The sequence below is a fragment of the Scyliorhinus canicula genome, chromosome 5 (assembly GCF_902713615.1).
Source record: "Scyliorhinus canicula chromosome 5, sScyCan1.1, whole genome shotgun sequence".
Taxonomy (NCBI): Eukaryota; Metazoa; Chordata; class Chondrichthyes; order Carcharhiniformes; family Scyliorhinidae; genus Scyliorhinus; species Scyliorhinus canicula.
In genome coordinates, this window is record NC_052150.1 from 180060126 (window position 1) to 180072550 (window position 12425).

At 47.2% G+C, this 12425-nt stretch overlaps 1 protein-coding gene across 9 annotated transcripts in view; it reads right to left on the bottom strand.

Annotated features, from left to right (window-relative positions):
- Window positions 1-12425, bottom strand: part of abi1a (abl-interactor 1a) — a 142733-nt gene that overhangs the window by 64050 nt on the left and 66258 nt on the right. The window lies entirely within an intron of this gene.

The window sequence follows — 12425 nt, forward strand, 5'->3', positions numbered from 1 at the left end:
AAGGTCAATGACCTGAACATTAAATGCACATCCATTGCTCCACCCACCCTCTTATCCACAAAAAAGGATGATTTTTTTACTCTTAAAATTCACATTTTGAAGTTAGACACCTGAACAGAAGTGTAATTCTAATACCAGAGATGAGAAACTACATTCACGAGAAAATAGATACAGGGGTAATAGGCTACTCTCATTGCAACAGTGAAGACCAAAATGAGATCACATTTTTTTTTAAGTTTAAAAACTTACTTAGTCCATGTATTGCGTTCCTGTGCTCCGATTGGCAAGGTAGCAAAACCGGATATTGATTAGTTAACTTTTGATTTATTCACCAACATTCCTCACATAATGGATCTTGACTGGTAAAGATATAATTATACTAAATCTTTATTAGTGTCACAAGTAGGCTTACATTAACACTGCAATGAAGTTACTGTGAAAAGCCCCAAGTCGCCACATTCCGGCACCTGTTTGGGTGCACAGGGAGAATTCAGAATGTCCAAATGACCTAACAGCACATGTTTTGGGATTCGTGGGACGAAACCGGAGCACCCAGAGGAAACGCACGCAGACACGGGGAGAACATACAGGCTCCGCATAGACAGTGAACCAAGCCGCGATTCAAACCCGGGTCCACTGTGCTATCGTGCTGCCCTACTCAGTGGCATAGTCAACCACCAGCTTAACAGTTCTGCTCTGGATGATGTAAAGGGTCACATTTGAGCGATTTGGCAGCAAGTCTCTAATCACAAAAGTATGTAGCCATATCGTGCTCTGGTCCCCAATACCCCCATCTCTATCAGTGTCTCTCCTGTTCAAGACTGTTCTTACCTGACAATTATGAAATTAAAATGCTTCTGATTACTTTTCATAATGTGCATGGATTTTATCCACAGCTGCTGTAAACTGGCTTGGACATAATGTGTGGGCAGCGATTAAAAAGGATGTGGAGTTGTATCAGAATGGGGAGGTGTCAGCAATCATTTTTTGGGAAGTACTGAATGCAGTGTTCTGGGCCGGAAGGGTACCCAGCGGAATTTTATAAGGAATTTGCGACGGACCTAGGACCACATCTGTTGGGGGCATTTAATAAAGCACTGGAGAAGGGGGAATTGCCAGAGAAGATGACGCAGGCAGTAATCACACTAATCCCGAAAAATGGGAAGGACCAGGTGGAATGTGGGCTGTATAAGCCCATATCACTATTGAACACGGATGCAAAAGTATTGGCGAAGTTGTTGGCGGGGAAGATCAAGGAGTGTGTCCCGGGGTGGCAGTAGATCAGACAGGTGTTGTGAAGGGCAGGCAGCTCATGAGTAATACAAGACAGCTGTTAAATGTGGTCTGGTACCGGAGATGATGGTGTCTGTGGACGCGGAGAAGGCATTTGATTGGGCGGAGTGGCGGTACTTGTTCGAGGTTTTGGGATGATTTGGGTTTGGGCCGCGCTTTGTGGCATGGGATGCTGTATGTGGCACCAAGGGAGAAGGCGAGGACGAATAATATGAGCTCATGAAGCTTCGACTTACACAGGGGTACGAGGCAGGGGTGCCCGCTTTCGACACTGCTGTTTGCACTGGCCATAGACGATGGCTCTCAGGGGGTTGGCAGCGTGGCAGGGAATTACGAGGGGACAGAGGGAGCATCTATACCAATGACCTCTTGCTCTATGTTTTGTATCCGTTAGGAATAAAACGGAATCAATGAGTATTGGAAGGATGATAGGCCTGCTGGGGAGGTTTGGAGGATTCTCGGGGTACAAACTGAATGCAAGGAAAATCGAGGTATTCCCGGTGAATGAGCTGGCACAGTGGGCTCATTGGGGGGGGGATCCTGCTACAGAGGCTGAGGCAGCAGAGGGATTGGCGTTGCCAAACTTGCTTCATTATTATTGGGTGGCGAATGTGGACAAGGTGCGGCAGTGGTGGGAAGGAGAAGGGGTGGAGTGGGTTAGGATGGAGGATAAGACGGTCCAGGCACTGGAGAAGACAGTGGAAGAGCAGGCGGATTTCCAAACGGTAGCGGACGTGGAAATTAGAAAGTTGAAGGAGCAGCAATCGAGGCTGATGGACAGGCTGGAGGACATGGAAAACAGGTCTCGCCGGCAAAATCTGAGAATCATTGGGCTCCTGGAGGGGTCCGAGGGAGTGGATGCCACGGCATATGTGGCAGAAGAAGAGTGTAGAGTTGGGGGGAAGAATAGGCGGGTCTATTTGCGAGAGAGGAACTGTTATTTGCACACTAATATATATTGTTACTGTTTACAATGCCAAAAAATACCTCAATGAAATTGTTTTTTAAAAAACTATCTTTATCTTAAAGACATTGAATGAAGGAGCCTCAACTGCTTCACTGGGCAAGGAATTCCATAGATTCACAACCCTTTGGGTGAAGAAGTTCCTCCTAAACTCAGTCCTAAATCTACGTCCCCTTATTTTGAGGCTATGCCCCCTCGTTCTGCTTTCACCCACTAGTGGAAACAACCTGCCCGCATCTATCCTATCTATTCCCTTCATAATTTTATGTTTCCATAAGATTCCCCCGCCTCATCCTTCTAAATTCCAACGAGTAGAGTCCCAGTCCACTCAACCTCTCCTCGTAATCCAATCCCTTCAGGTATGGGATTAACCTAGTGAATCTCCTCTGCACAACCTCCAGCGCCAGTACATCCTTTCTTAGGTAAGGAGACCAAAACTGAACACAATACTCTAGGTGTGGCCTCACTAACACCTTATACAATTGCAGCGTAACCTCCCTAGTCTTAAACTCCATCCCTCCAGCAATGAAGGACAAAATTCTATTCGCCTTCTTAATCACCTGTTGCACCTGAAGACCAACTTTTTGCAACTCATGCACTAGCACACCCAGGTCTCTCTGCACAGCAGCATCTTTTAATATTTTATCATTTAAATAATAATCCCGTTTGCTGTTATTCCTACCAAAACGGATAACCTCACATTTGTCAACATTGTATTCCATCTGCTAGACCCTAGCCCATTCAATTAACCTATCCAACTGCCTCTGCAGACTTCCGGTATCCTCTGCACTTTTTGCTTTACCACTCATCTTAGTGTCATCTGCAAATTTGGATACATTGCCCTTGGTCCCCAACTCCAAATCATCTATGTAAATTGTGAACAATTGTGGGCCCAACACTGATCTCCGAGGGACACCACTAGCTACTGATTACCAACCAGAGAACCACCCATTAATCCCCGCTCTTTGCTTTCTATTAATTAACCAATCCTCTATCCATGCTACTACTTTACCCTTAATGCCATGCATCTTTATCTTATGCAGCAACCTTTTGTGTGGCACCTTGTCAAAGACTTTCTGGAAATCCAGATATACCACATCCATTGGCTCCCCGTTAGCTACCGCTCTGGTAATGTCCTCAGAAAATTCCATGAAATTAGTTAGGCACGACCTGCCCTTTATGAACCCATGCTGCGTCTGCCCAATGGGACAATTTCTATCCAGATGCCTCGCTATTTCTTCTTTGATGATAGATTCCAGCATCTTCCCTACTACCGAAGTTAAGCTAACTGGCCTATAATTACCCGCTCTCTGCCTACCTCCTTTTTTAAACAGTGGTGTCACGTTTGCTAATTTCTAATCCGCTGGACCAGAGGGTAGCGAATTTTGGTAAATTATCACTAGTGAATTTGCAATTTCCCTAGCCATCTCTTTTAGCACTCTGGGATGCATTCCATCAGGGCCAGGAGACTTGTCTACCTTTAGCCCCATTAGCTTGCCCATCACTACCTCCTTAATGATAACAATCAGCTCACGGTCCTCACCTGTCATAGCCTAATTTCTATCAGTCACTGGCATGTTATTTGTATCTTCCACTGTGAAGACCGACCCATAAAACCTGTTCAGTTCCTCAGCCATTTCCTCATCTCCCATTATTAAATCTCCCTTCTCATCCTCTAAAGGACCAATATTTACCTGAGCCACCCTTTTGTTTTGTATATTTGTAGAAACTTTTACTATCTGTTTTTATATTCTGAGCACGTTTACTCTCAATCTATCTTACTCTTCTTTTTAGCTTTTTAAGTAGCTTTATGTTGTCCCCTAAAGATTTCCCAGTCCTCTCGTCTCCCACTAATCTTTGCCACTTTGTATGCTTTTTCCTTCAATTTGATACTATCCCTTATTTCCTTAGATATCCACGGTCAATTTTCCCTCTTTCTACCGCCCTTCCTTTTTGTTGGTATAAACCTTTACTGAGCACTGTGAATTTGTATTTGTGAGAGGGTAGAGCTGCTGACGGGAGTGGGTTCAGTTATCTGCAGGTTAGGGACTTTGCACCAAAGGTCTCGAGGGGGTTCCCTAGGTTGTCAGGATGCACCCGGGAAGAATTGGGGATATGTACACAAGTGGCTGGGGGAGCAGGGAGGCAAGTGGGTGGCAAAGATCAAGGAGAAATGGAAATTGGAGTTGGGAGGGGAGATCAATTGGAGAGTAACGAGTGAGGCACTGCGTAGGGTAAACGGGACCTCCTTTTGTGCAAGAATGAGCCTGATCCAGTTTAAGGTGGTGCACTGGGTGCATATAACTCGGGCGATACGGAGTGGGTTCTTTCAGGGGGTAGCAGATGAATGAGAGAGGTGTGGGCGGGGTTCAGCGAATCACGCGCTCATGTTTTGGGGTTGCGCAAAATTGGGAAGATTCTGGACAGGAGGGTTTGCAGTCTTAGCCAGGGTAGTGGAGGAGGTGGTGAACCCAGACCCTTTGGTTGCGATATTTGGGGTTTCAGAGAAGCTGGAGCTCATGGAGAGGAGGACAGCCGATGTCTTGGCCTTCACCTCTCTGATTGCACGGCGGCAAATTTTGCTGGAGTGTCGATCGGCATTGCCACCGGGCGTAGTGATTTGATTAGGTGACATGTACGACTTCCTGCATTAGAGGGCTCTTCAGGGGCGCTGAGGAGAGGTGGGGGATGTTTGTGACCGTGTTTGAGGGGCTGTTCGTCGCAAGGGAGGGAGGGGTGAAAAAGGGGAAAACATCTGTGTCAACTGTATATTTGATTGTTGGGAAGTATCATCGCTGCAACCTGTTTTGATAGATACATGTTTGTAATAAAATACATTTTTTTTTTTTTAAGTTAACTGGCTTAGGCTGCAAAGGAGTGAAACTGGAGTTGAACAAGTGAAACATTAGCAGGCAGCACCACCCCAGAGCTTGTGACGGAATAAACTCATTGATGGTTCGGCAGAGGATATTTCCTCAAGGAACCTCTGCTGTGATGCCCTAGGGCTATGATGACAGGCCTCTGAACCTTGTCAGGTACGCCAGTTGAAGGCGCAGAGGTTGAATAAAATTGGTTTATTCTAACTCTAACGATGGAGGTTGAGGGGTGACCTGATAGAGGTCTATAAAATTATGAGGGGCATAGACAGAGTGGATAGTCCGAGACTTTTTTCCAGGGTAGAGGGGTCAATTATTAGGGGGCATAGGTTTAAGGTGCGAGGGACAAGGTTTAGAGGAGATGTATGAGGCAAGTTTTTTGTACAGAGGGTAGTAGGTGCCTGAAACTCGCTGCCGGAGGAGGTGGTGGAAGCAGGGACGATAGTGACATTTAAGGGGCATCTTGACAAATACACGAATAGGATGGGAATAGGATGAGAATTTGTTGTTTAGTTAAGGCAGTTATCCCTTTTCTTTTAAATTAATATTTTGGGAGAACACTAACATTGGCCCTCTTAAGGCAAATTTTATTTTCTCAAGACTGAGAAACCCACCCATGTCATTAACCCGGGTCTCTACACTCGGTGGCTTAGAGTACCTCCACAGTACTAAGATCCATCTCCGGGCTACCAGGGAGGCAAAGGCCAGGGCGTCGGCCTCTTTCGCCCCCTGAACTCCCGGATCTACCGACACTCCAAAGATCGCTACCTCCGGACTCGGCACCACCCGTGTTTTTAGCACCGTGGACATTGCCTTAGCAAAACCCTGCCAAAACCCTCCAAGCTTCGGGCATGGCCAAAACATGTGGACATGATTTGCTTGGCTTCCCGCGCATCTCGCACACCTATCCTCTCCCCCGAAAAACTTGCTCATCCTAGTCACTGTCATGTGTGCCCGGTGGACTACCTTACGTTGTATCAGGCTAAGCCTGGCGCACGATGAGGTGGTATTAATTCTGCCTAGGGCATCCGTCCATAGACCCGCCTGTATCTTTCCTCCTAGGTCGTCCTCCCACTTGCCCTTCAGCTCCTCCACCGGAGTTCCCTCCACCTCCGAAAGCTCCTGGTAAATATCCAATACCTTCCCCGCCCACCCAGGCACTGGAAATGCCGCCTGTATCCCCTGTGGCGGCAACAGCGGAAAGGCTGACACCTGTTTTCTCAGGAAGTCGTGCACCTGCAAATACCTAAAAACAGTCCCTGCTGCCAATTTAAATTTATCCTCCAAAGCTTTCAATCTGGGAAAGCTTCCATCTATAAATAGATCCCCCATCCTTCTAATTCCTGCCCTCTGCCAACTCCGGAACCTGCCATCTAGCCTACCCGGCAAAAAACGGTGGTTGTTATAAATCGGGGTCCAAATCGATGCTCCCTCCACTCTCTTATATGTCCTCCAGATCCTCAGAGCGGCCACTACCACTGGACTCGGAATATAGGCCCAGCGAGAACGGCAGGGGTGCCGTTATCAATGCTCCCAGACTGGTGTCTTTACATGACGCCGCCTCCATCCACTCCCATGCCAACCCCTCCCCCACGTCCAACTTATACCCCGAAAAATTGCCAAATTCCCCCAAGATTCGCATTACTTCGCCCATCCCCTCCAATGGTTCCGAAATGTACAAGAGCAGGTAATCTGCGCAGAGCGAGACCCGGTGATCCACCCTCCCTGAACCAGCCCTTTCCAGTACCTACAGGCTCTTAACGTCATGGCCAGAGCAAACAGTAATGGTGAGAGGGGGACACCCGTGCCTAGTCTCTCAGTGTAATTCAAAATACCCCAACCGGTTCATACGCACACTTGCTACTGGTGCCTGATAGAGCAACTGCACCCAGTCAATAAAGCCCTCACCAAACCCAAACCTTCCCAGCGGCTCCCAGAGTTAACTCCACCCGATCAAAAGTCTTCTCCACATCCATCGCTACCACCACCTCCACTCCTCTCCTTCAGAGGGCTTCATAATAACATTTAGAAGTCTTCGAACATTGGGCTCGAGTTGCCTGCCCTTAACAAATCCAGTCTGGTCTTCCCCTATTACCCCAAGGATACAGTCCTCTATCCTTGTGGCCAGTATCTTAGCCAGTAGTTTGGCGTCCACGTTCAGTAAAGAAATTGGCCTGTATGACCCGCATTGCTCCGGATCCTTCTCCCATTTCAGGATCAATGAAATAGAGGCCTGCGACATTGTTGGTGGGAGGACTCCCTTCTCTCTTGCTTCGTTAAATGTCCTCACCAGCAGTGGACCCAATATCTCTGAAAACTTCTGATAGGTTACCCGGTGGAATTCTGTGGCCTTGATTATTTCCTCAATCTCAAATGGAGCTCCCAGCCCCTCCATCACGTGTCCTCCAGCCTCGGGAACATCAACTGATCCAGAAATTGCCTCACCCCTCCATCCCAGCTGGGGGTTCCAACTCATATAATTTACTCTAAAAGTCCTTAAACATCTTGTTCACCCCCGCTGGGTCCAGGACAGTATTACCGTCTCCACTTTTTACCTATCTCCCTGGCCACCTCTCTTTTCCTGAGCTGGTGCGCCAACATTCTGCTTGCCTTTTCCCCGTACTCGTAGATCACCCCCCTTTCCTTTCTCAATTGTTCGACTGCTTTCCCTGTGGTCAACAGCCCAAACTCCACCTGTAACCTCCGCTGCTCCCTCAGTAGCCCCGCATCCGGGGCCTCTAAGTATTTCCTGTCCACCTGGAGTATCTCCTCCACTAATCTATCCCTCTCAACCCGTTTCATCTTTTCTCTGCGGGCCCATATCAAGATTAATTCCCCTCTGACTACAGCTTCAAAGCTTCCCAGACCGCCGCTGCAGAGACGTCCCCCATATCATTTGTTTCCAGGTAGTTCTGGGTGGACTTGTTAACCCACCCACAGACCGCCTCATCCACTAGCAACCCCATATCCAGTCTCCACAGCGGGCGTTGCCCTCTCTCCACACTAACCCGTAGACCCCCCCCCCAATCTGTTCCATAAAACCCTACAATTCCTTTGCCGCAACTGGCCTCCTCCCTGTCCTGGATTTTGACCGGTCCAATTTCGGATCAATGACAGTCTTGAAGTCCCCTCCCATAATCAGGTTATGTGACTCTCAGTCTGGGATCTTACCTAACCCACACCTCAAATTCCACATCGTCCCAATTCGGAGCGTATATGTTCACAAGTTTCACTTGCACCCCCTCCAGCTTCCCACACACCATTATGTACCTACACCCTTGTCTGACACTATTCTCCCTGCCTCGAATGCCACTCGTTTGCTGGTCAAGATCGCTACCTCCCTGGTCTTCGAGTCCAGCCCTGGGTTGAATAGTTGGCTAACCCACCCCTTCCTCAATCTCGTCTGGTCTGTAACCTTTAGGTGTGTCTCTTGTAGCATTGCCACGTCGCCATCAATTCCCTCAAATGCGCGAACCCTCTTGACTGGCCCATTCAGTCCTCTCACGTTCCATGTGATCAGCCTGGACACCCCCGCTGACTAGCCATCACCCTTTTTACGCCAGCCTCGAGGTCGCGCCCTCAGCTTCCTAGAGTGCCCACTCGGGCTGTCGCCGTTCCCGACCTCCCACTTATCCCCTAGTAACAGTTCCTCCCCTGTCAGAAAAGCAGCTCCCCCCTAGCAACAACACTAAAAACCCAATCCCCCAAGTCAAGCTCCAGCTGAACACCTGTCCACGCTCCACTGCGCTTCCGAGTCAGCTGACCCATGCTGACTTGATAGCTGCTGCCCCTTGCACCAAGTAGTCTGTCTCCCTATTGCACTCTCCTCTCTCCCTCCCCCGCCGCCACGAGTAAACATTTTAAAAGCATCACATTCCCAAGTAAACAAACAGAAAAAAAAAAGTGAAGAAACTATCAAATTAGAAAAATAGTCACCCAAAAAGCATAACTAAATTTAAAGCCCATTCCCCCCTCGAACAAAATCCCTCAAAGAAAGATCAACCTATAACCATCCACACAGCCCATTATTTCACATAGAGCTACTTAAATTTTTACAATCCAGCACCACAAATCACTGCCACAGTACTTCTCCAAGGCTTAAGTGTCTTTTACTTCGCCACCAGCTTCATTTCTTTAATTAAAAAGGTCCAGACTTCGTCTGGCATTTCAAAGTACAAGTCCCGTTCTTCATGTGTGACCCACAGGCGGGCTGGGTACAGCACCCCGAACTTCACCCCCTTCTTAAGAGGGTCGTTTTCGCCCGATTGAACCCAGCTCGCCTCTTGGCCAAACCCGCTCCCAGGTCCTGATAAATGCGCAACTCAGAGTTCTCCCACTTGCTGCTCCGTTCTTTCTTGGCCCACCGCAAAACGTGTTCCTTGTGCATGAACCGGTGAAAACGTACCACCATGGCCCTCTGCGGTTCGTTCACTCTGGGCTTCCTCGCGAGGGCTCTGTGCGCTCTGTCTAATTCCAAGGGCCAAGGGAACACCCCAGCAACTTTTCCAGCATGTCCATCACATAGGCCCTTGTATCCAATCCCTCACTGCCTTCAGGGAGGCCAATAATTCTGAGATTCTGCCTCCTGGGCCTATTCTCCAGCTTCTCCTGCATTCTTTTCTGGCGGTGGTTCATCATCCCCACCTTGCTTTCCAGCACGGTTATATACTCCTCATGCTCAGACAACTTTTGTTCGACCTCCTGGATCGCTCTCCCGTGGGTTTCCTGATTCTGAACCACTTGATCAATCGAAGCCGTAAATCGGGTCCAGCATGTCCTTCTTCAGCTTGGCGAAGCAATCCTCGAAAATCTTCACCAGCTGCTCCCTCGACCACTGTGCCGTCTCCCTGCAGCTCTTGCCCTCCACCATGCTGTCCCGTCCCATGTTACCAGCTCTGCTTGCGTCTCCCTTATAGGACTTTGTCATCTCACATGGCCATTTCTGGTCCAATTCTCCATACACTGGACAGGGATTTCTCCTTATTGACTCACTGTTCACTGCTTTATCCCATAAAATCCAAAAAAAACCAGGGGGTGGGGGGGGAGAAACGTCCAAAAGTACGTTACAGGCAGGAGCCATCAAACGTGCAACCTACCCCTTCATGGCTGCCACCGGAAGTCTAGTTATCCCTTTGACCCCTACTGATTTGTTTTGTTAGACCTCATCAGTACCATACTCAATTGCATACTGCCATGAAAAAATGTCACCCCAGTCTTAGATGACCATAAGGCTGCTCTCCTTTTGAGAGCGCTGACTGGATTAAACCGGAGGGCCACCACACCCCAAGCAAGGGGCAGGGTTGAGATGGTATAAATGACCTCAGCCAGTACAGGAATTCAACCCACATTGGTGTTGCTCTTCAACACAAACCAGCTGCCCAGCCAACTGAGCTAACCAACCCCCATCTGCCTTGATGCCAAATGCAATTATTCTCACCTTCATAGCATTCAGCACTGGACCAGAGTTATGATTAAATCTGCACCAGAGTGGCTTTGACAGAACCCAACCCAGCAGTATGGAGCTGTTCGTGTGACATCATACTATTACCAGGATGAATGACTTCAATTTGCTGATGGCTATTTGTTTTGAGCCTTTGGTTATGGGTCCATGTTTCTTGGTCTGTAGCCTGGCAATTTTGGTAATTTATACTTTATTGACTCAGACAAAGAATGAGACTACAAAGGAGATTAATGAAGTAGTAACCAGGAATAAAGGTGTTCAGCTACCAGGAAAGATTAAATAAGTTGGAGTAAAGTATAAAATAACAAGAAGCCAATGAAAAATTATTTCCCTGAACAGAGGGGTCAATAACCATGGGGTATTAATTTCACTCATCTGGTCGAGGCATTTGGGAGAGTTGAGGTGCAAAATATTCCACCCAGACAGCTGTGACAATTTGGAGTACTACCTGAAAAGGTGACAGGGAACTTGGGAGGAGGTAGAGTAGGATCACCCACTCAAATTTTGGCTGAAGAGGTTTACAAACACTTCTGCCCGGACTCTGCCATGATTTAAAATGAGAATGCCAGAGTCAGTTGTGCATACATCATCATTCACAACTGAATGAGGCACAGCTACTCAGTTTTTTCACAAACACTGGCTGTTGGTCTATACGAGTGTCTAAGTACCACAGTGTAGATTTGTGAGAGCTCCACTTTTCCACTGCCTTTTGAGAGAAAATGCTTCCTGATTTGGAGGTTGCTGGGTAATTCGATAGCTATGTGCCAGGGTCATGACAGCTCTGGGTAAGGTTGATACCAGGATGAGAGCACATTCAATTTAAGGTTTTGAGCAAGAGATAGTGAGGTGGGGCTTTGAAAAAAAAACAAAAGAGGGGAAGAACCTACAAGTAGCAATGACCTAGAACTTTTCAGCCTACGAGGTGATGGAAGCAAATTTCAAAAGGAGATAGAGTAAAGGAAAATGGGATGTTGTAAATTTCTCCAGAGAGCCAGCATGGAAGGGCTAAATGGTCTCCTTCTGAGCCCATAATAACTCTACAGAATGCAGGTATCTGGGTATATTAGCTTCAACCATTCTAAACAATGCCTGATGCAGCTACATGGTGTTCTACGCTCCACATTTAACCAGGGCTATGTTCTAGCTTGATCATGTTCAATGATGTGCCAGGCCACAAGGTTAGCCAAAGTAAACAATCTTTTTCTACACACTCTTGTTTGGTATTCATCCATCAGCAAAAAATAGTTTCTCCATATACTCCTGTTGCTTATAGAAAAATAGCCAGGAGGAGGCCATTCGAGCCTGTTCTGCCATTTATTATGATTATGGAGAGCCTGATCCCACCTGCCCTATATCTTTTGATCCCCTTCGCCCCAAATGCTATATCTAACTGTTTAAGGCCGCAACTACTTTGTGGTAACAAATTCCATAGGATCACCACGAAGTGAAGAAATTTCTCATCATCTCAGTCCTTAAAATCCTTCGACTCTGACCGCAGGCTCTGGACACCCCCACCATTGAGAACATCCTTCTTGCATCTACCATCCATAATTGTATCAAATCTTATCAAACTTTTTTTTAGTTCAAGATCTGTATCAGGTTTTATTTAGTTCCATGTTCCACAGAAAAAACGTCAGCCTGCTCAATCTTTTCCCAGTTGCATGTGCGGATTAATGCATTCTTATTATTTTGTTACTTGTGCTCCCCGGTGCCTTTTATATCGACACGTTGTCTTTAATTTATCCTTAAACTATTACATGATACATTATCTTTTTGTTAACAATATCTCTCCACCCTTCCCACTTTACTATTTATACAAAAATATAGCTGT